The sequence below is a fragment of the Lactuca serriola genome, chromosome 7 (assembly GCF_051521515.1).
Source record: "Lactuca serriola cultivar US96UC23 chromosome 7, Lser_US96UC23_V15, whole genome shotgun sequence".
NCBI classification, from domain to species: Eukaryota; Viridiplantae; Streptophyta; class Magnoliopsida; order Asterales; family Asteraceae; genus Lactuca; species Lactuca serriola.
The window spans coordinates 144,477,661-144,485,021 of NC_136414.1; positions in this window are offsets into that span (position 1 = coordinate 144,477,661).

Below are 7,361 nucleotides of genomic sequence, written 5' to 3' on the forward strand. Positions count from 1 at the left end.
AATTATAGAATATGGTTGCCTCAGAACTTTTGTGGAAATAGACCAATTATGATATCTTGGTTTTGTTATATTTTTCTTTGTTGATTTCTGCTTTGTCAAGTGTTGGTTAAAATCTAATATTTATCTGTTTGTGAATCATCAAAAGATATATTCAAATCAAATTTCTCTGTCACCCGAAGTCACATCAAATTCTGAACTACCACAGGAAGAACTTGAAGGTGGTGTCAAGTCTTTATCCCAGAAACTATCAACAGCTCTTGTGAGTATTAGTATCAAGGAAGACTTGGTCAAACAACACTCAAAAGTAGCAGAGGAAGCAGTTGAAGGTATCTAAAACTCTTACCTACTTTATAAGTTCCATCAACACCTTTTAACCATTATGTACTGCTCTATTTTGTGCAAAAAGACATGAATGTCCTCATCATGCTCATATTCTAGTTCTGCCTATTCCAGTCTTGTCATATGTTAAGGTCAACGACCTAATTTTGGAACTTTGAACTTGAAATGGAATGTATTACTCATTTTGACACCATAAGATTTCCCATTTTTTGTGTATGTTACAAAGTTTATGGTAGCTATCTGATTTTTTTGAAAAGTTGAAGAATTATTTTCCGATTTCAATTTGTAAGTTAGTTCTTTTGATCTCAAAATTCGAACTATACCTCTCTTTTGTTTTGTGCAAATTGCAAATATAATAGCTGAATCCACTTTAAAAGTGGATTCTCAAAGATTTGACACTCAAAGTAATATGTTTGTTCTGCAGACATTTAAGTTGGATGAACAACAATTCCTGGGAGAGGCTACTTGTACATTTTCTAAGGTATGAACAATCTATCTTTTTTCTTTTTTTAGTTTCTTGGGAATAAGATGAAACAAATTGCTATCAGATTATCTATCTTATATGTAATGAAATTTGTAAGTTTTGATTTTTATATAATGTTGATGTCGTTTGTATGTAGATAGTCACCAAACCAAATTGGTTGTTGACCATGTATCTTGTAAATGTAATAGAGTCAACCAACACCACCCGTTCAAAAATCAATGGAAAGCTCATATTTAAAGACTACAACTGAGTTAACATTTAGGTGCTCAAATTTAAAGAAAAAGGATTTCTTCTCCAAAAGTGTATGTACTTAATTCTTGTTTTAATCATTATAGTAGAGTAGACGTGGATTTACTTATTTCATATTGTTTGTTTCAGGATTCCTTTTTAGTAACTTCAAAATGTTTGGAGGGTGGTACTGTAGTTCAAGGTAGCAAACGGGTCAGCGCATGTATTTGATTAAGGAGCATTCTTACCAGATAACACAGTGAGTAAAATTTTATTCCTTGAAAGTTATTGTAACTTTATCTTTAGATTATGGGCCAAACTTTTTTTAATTATTTTTGTAATAATAATCAACAGCAGCAGAGTAGTTGCAACTATTGTCACCAAACAGGACATTCCTCAAGTGATTTTTATTCACTCGCTTCTCAATTGCGTAGTTCAAAATCTCAAAGACTTGACAACTCAAATAATGGTATTCATTTCTTGCATCTTTTTATTTATTTATTAATTTTTTCCAAAACAAAGGGTATTTTTGTCTTTTGCATAGACAAGAGATCGAGACACCTCCTTTGAACCCTAAAAAGGATTTACCTCTTTAGGATTATGTTTTTTTTTTGTAGTTTTTTTTGGGTTAAATTTACTTTAATTTTTTTTTCTCTTAAGTAGTGTTTGGAATGCATGAATCATAAAATGAATGGAATGGTTCATTGAGAATGCGATTCTTTCCATTTTGTTTTTTTTTCCATTACATCAATATAACCAAATTTTATGTATTTAGTTTCTTACAACCCAATATTTTTATAAAAAATCACTACAATTAAACATCTTGTTGTGGGGTATTTGTAAATCAAATTTTTTCATGGATAAAAAATTTAAATTTATGTGCATAATTTTAATTGATATCAACTTTCAGAGTTCTTGGATGGTACCTCCAATGATGTTTATAAATGTAGTTGCATGCAATCAGTGAAGGGCCTATGAAAAGATCTAGAAACCATGAAGGTTAGTTCTGTAATTTCCTTCCTAATTAAAAATATTTCCTGTTTTTAATAAATACTAAAGTTGTTAATTTTGGTGTGGTTATGGTCTGTAGTACTCAACACAAATATTAAAAGAATGAAATCGTAGAAGAGAAGACAATTTCTAAAGACCAATCTGCAAACACGGTATTTTCTTTCACTAACATATTGTAGCACCTGGTTCTTGGTATGTATTATGTTATTAAATCTTCATTTATTTTTGCATTTTAGCCTTGGACTCGGCGAGTCGAAGGACTGACTCGCCGAGTAGAAACAGGATGAGGCGTGGGGTTTGAGTTGCGGACTCGGCGAGTAGCCGATGTTTGGACAAAAACCCTAATCCAGGGGTTTTCACCCTATTTAAACGACCTTATGTACCCTCCTTTCCCCCTTTATGCTCCCAAACACTCCTCTTAGCAAACCCTAGCCGTTTTTGAGAAGATCTAAGGCTTTTTGAGTGATTCTTGTGAGTTTTAACCTCAAGGAAGAAGGAAGAGCATAGAAGGATCAAGAGGGGACTGAAGGATTCGAGTTTGGTTCATCATTTGCGGTCTTTGGAAGGTATAAAGTCTGAACCTTGCTCATTCATTTGTTAGATCCCTCTTTGAGGTGATTTAGGGCTTTTATAAGCGATTTTTGGTGGCCAACCATGTTTGTAAACATGGTTGGGGGTTTGGGCTTTTGTATCATGTCATTTTATGAGTCACAAGTCAGATCTAGGTTGCTTTTGCACCAAGGAAGGCCCCATGCAACAAAAGAACCATTTTAGAGCCTTTTAAGCTCTAATGTCCCATGCATGCACGTAAAGTTTGTAGCTTTACGTGCTAGATCGAGTTTAGGGGCCTGGATCTATCATTTGGTTAAGTGTTGTACATCAGAAATCGAAGTTCTTAGTAAGGGACGTGATCGATTCGGCGAGTCCATTCCTGGACTCGGCGAGTCCAAGGGTTTTGGTCCCATATCAGTGAGGGTCATAAGGACCAATAAGTGTGGAAGGGTTTTAGGAGTCCTGGGGAGTGACCCAACGTTCTGGACTAAGCAAAGTGTTCTGGGAATTCTTGGTACTCGGCATGTGCATGAACGGACTCGGCGAGTCCAAGACAATCTTCATGGTACTCGGCGAGTTGTTCATCAACTCGGCGAGTCGAGGACAAAACGTGTTCATAGGATGAAGAGTAACTCGACGAGTTGTTCATACAACTCCACGTGTCAGGGCAGGACATGAGTATCAGTTGATGATGAACTCGACGAGTTGTTCATACAACTCGGCGAGTCGGATGTGGATTCAGTCGGTGTTCATTTAGAAGGAAAACTCTTTGATTCATCGCCTAACTCGATGAGTAGAGACGGGTATGAGGTCCGATGGAAGGATAGGGACTCGGCGAGTTGGCGAGCCAACTTGGCGAGTCAGGTCAACTGGAAGTTGACTTTGACTTTGACTTGGTCAAGGGGTAAAATGGTCATTTTACCCTAAGGGTAGATTTCAGTTTCTGACTAAGTGTTTTGTGGGAATTATAGCCGGAGGATTTCCGGAGCACCAGCGGCAGCAGTCAGAGGATTCTCGCACAGTTCAGCAACTACAAGGTGAGTTACCTTCCAGTAGGGGTGGGTCTAAGGCCACAATGCCGGCCCACCATTGAGGAGTATTTAGAAGATAATTGTATTTGTGATAATTTATCTTGGTCTGGTATGCGTTTGGTTATGAGTTATATTTGTATGATATGTTACGTGATAGGGATAGTTTCCCTGATAGTGGTCTTTAGAACCGAGGGGTAGGTCAGTACCCGGATATGCCTGACTGTATGATTATATCTTATTATTGTATGTTAGTGGTAGGGGTGGAATAGTCCCCAGTTACTGGTTGAAAGATGCCGATGACGATTACTGGTTGAAAGATACCGATGATGATTACCGGTTGAAAGATACCGATGTCACTGTATGGTATGTGGTATGATGGGGGAACTCACTAAGCTTTGTGCTTACGGTTTCAGTTTTTGGTTTCAGGTACCTCTTCATCTAAGGGGAAGGAGTCGGCGGCATAGCATGGCATCACACACACATATGATTTTCCGCACGGTGTTTTCTGGGATTGTACTCTGATATGACATTTGTTCATGGTTGTGGGTTACAAATATGATACTTGGTTTTGAGATGACGTGTTTATACAATATTTTCTAATGAATGTTTTATGAATTAATTAATCAAAAATGAAATTTTTGGGCTTGAATTTTGGGATGTTACAAGTTGGTATCAGAGCCCTGATTTGAGGGATTCAGACACGCCCTCGGGGGTGTCTGGACTCAAACTAAGGGGCTAAAAGACTTTTGCAATAAAATGGTTTTCTAAAAATCTAAACAGAAGGATTTTACGAAAGACAAGGTGTGTGATGCATGTGACCGGCCGGGCTCAAGTAAGTTCTCCCCAAAATACCCATGCATGTTATGTTATGCTTTATGGCTTTGATTCAGTATCGCATGCTATAATAGGACTAAGGATCTAGGAAGATGCCTTGTGTGCCTGATATATGATTCTGATAATTGCATGCTAGTTAGGGCTAAGGATCTAGGAGGATGCCTTATATGCCTATTGTATGAGCTGTATGTTAGGACCGTTTAGTCAGCAGTAGGATGGCCTGTATAGGTTATGCCTGATTTGGTTACTCGATGCACGAATGTTGCTTGCTTTGTGCTATGGGGGTCTGGCTATTTCCAACTAACTAAGGAGTGGATATGTAACAGTACCTGCAAGTTAGTTAGGGGGAAATGGTAGGGGCTCCTGTGCAGTTGACGGTGGAGAGTAGGTCGGAGAGTGCCCTAGGGAAGCCTAGGATGAGGTTAGTGGAAAGGGGTATCGGTAAAGGGACCTAGTGAAGTCAAAGCAATCCTTGGGGAAAGAACGGGTAGATGTGGAAGGTAGTATGGGCCCATACTACTGAAAGCATAGGACCCGTACTCGAATCAATGAGGACCTAGATGAAATCTGGAACCTTGGAGAGTGTGGTAGATCTCTCGAGTATATGTATGATCCTGACCTTTATGCGTGTATTTTCAGTATGGTGACCACACTACTTGGAGCAGGAGGTTCCGGATCAGGATCAGGATCAGGCTCGGGTTTGGGATCCGAGCAGGTTGATGACGGGCTACGCGAGTTCATCGCGTCTGAGATCACGAGAGGCATCCTTGAGTCAACCCCTATCATCTTCGGGTCGATCAAGGAGGGGATTGTTGAGCTAATGGAGGATCGTCTCCGGTCATTCAGGAGTGATATGGCTTCTGGCCAGGTGGGTACACGCACACTGTCCTTTAAGGACTTTCGTGGAAGTGGTGCGTCGGATTTCCATGGGGTGAAGGACCCCATTGCTGCTAGGAGATGGATCGCAGACATTGAGTCTGCACAGCTGACGAGCTTCTGCCCAGAGGGGTCGAAGGTGAGATATGCAGTAGGATGCTTGCGAGACAGGGCTAGGGATTGGTGGGAGTCTGTTGGTGACTCATTGGGAGCCTCGGCTATTGAGGCTATGACTTGGTCGGACATTGTGACCAGATTCAGGGCAAAGTTTGCGCCAGCTGTGGAGCTTCAACGGCTGGCCAGGGAGTTTTTGGATATGAGGCAGACTACGGAGACTGTGGCGGAGATCACCGCCAAGTTCCAGGAGAGGGCATTGTTGGTGCCCCAGTATGCGGGTGATGAGGATATGAGGAGGACCCGCTACCATGATATGCTACGAGATGACATTCGGGAGCATGTTAGTTTTTCAGCTTGCCCTACCTTGGATTCCGTGATTGCCAGGGCTAGGGAGAGGGAGATTGATCTGGAGCACGTCCAGAAGAGGAAGGCAGTGGAGGGGTTGACGACCGGGGCTTCGGGGAAGAAGCCCAAGGGATCTGACGGTAGGCCGAAAGGCCAGGCAGGACGGGACCGTTGTGAGAAATGTGGTCGGTCACACGAAGGAGCTTGTCGAACTGGGTCGGGTTCGGGTTGCTATAAGTGTGGCAAGGTGGGGCATTTTGGCAAGGATTGTACGGCCCCCGCCCCTGCAGTACAGATGACAGACCTGATTTGCTTCCATTGCAATCAGAGGGGCCACAAAAGGGCCAATTGCCCGAGATTGACAACAGCGTTAGCAGCAGTGCCAGCGGCGGCGCCGGTCTCAGGGACGGCGCAGGTTATAGATGGCCGGAAGGTCAAGACAGAGGTTCCAGTGGTGCGGAGCCGAGCATTTCAGCTGACAACCGAGGAGGCACGCGCTGCACCTGATGTGGTGACGGGTATGATTCTGCCCCTCTGGTCTTTTTTTCTTGTTGTGAATGTGTTATTGATATGTGCTTTGTTAGGATCGTTCCATGTGAACGGCATCCCAGTTCTGGTATTGTTTGACTCGGGCACTACCCGATCATTTGTGTCTCTTGCGCTTAGCAAGAGATTTTCCGAGTCTTCGGGCATGTTGGATTTCCCTTTATAGGTAGAGATTGCCAACGACTGTTCGGTGCGAGCATCGACGGTATTTCGAGATTGTGTGCTGAGGTTACTTGAGGAGCGCTACTTGGTAGACCTGGTTCCCATTCCATTACGTGGGAACAAGGTGATTATAGGCATGGATTGGCTCAGCCCTAATGGGGCAGTGATAGACTGCGCGCAGCAGTTAGTACGAGTCAGGACCCCAAGCCGGGGAGAGCTGGTGATCCAAGGCGAGAGGCCACAGCGAGGACCAGCTTTATGTTCAGCAGCGAGAGCTAGGCGCTACCTCCAGCAGGGTTGCGCAAGTTATGTCGCGTATGTTATGGATACCCAGGAAACGGGTAGGGCGACGGTGGACGATGTACCTATGGTACGGGAGTTTGCGGACGTATTCCCTGAGGAGTTGCCTGGGATACCTCCGGAATGACAGGTGGAATTCAGGATCGACCTAGTTCCTGGTGCGGCTCCGATAGCCAAGGCACCATATCGGTTGGCTCCTCCTGAGATGCAGGAGTTGTCTACACAGCTGCAAGGGCTGTTACACAAGGGTTTCATTTGACCGAGCAGTTCACCCTGGGGAGCCCCGATTCTGTTTGTGAGGAAGAAGGACGGGTCGCATCGGATGTGTATAGATTATCGGGAGCTGAACAAGGTAATGGTGAAGAACCGCTACCCACTCCTGAGGATTGATGACCTCTTTGACTAGCTGCAGGGAGCATCTTGGTTCTCCAAGATTGATTTGCGTTCAGGGTATCATCAGATGAGGGTCAGAGAGGAGGATGTGTAGAAGATTGTGTTTCGGACGTGTTATGGACACTATGAGTTTGTGGTGATGC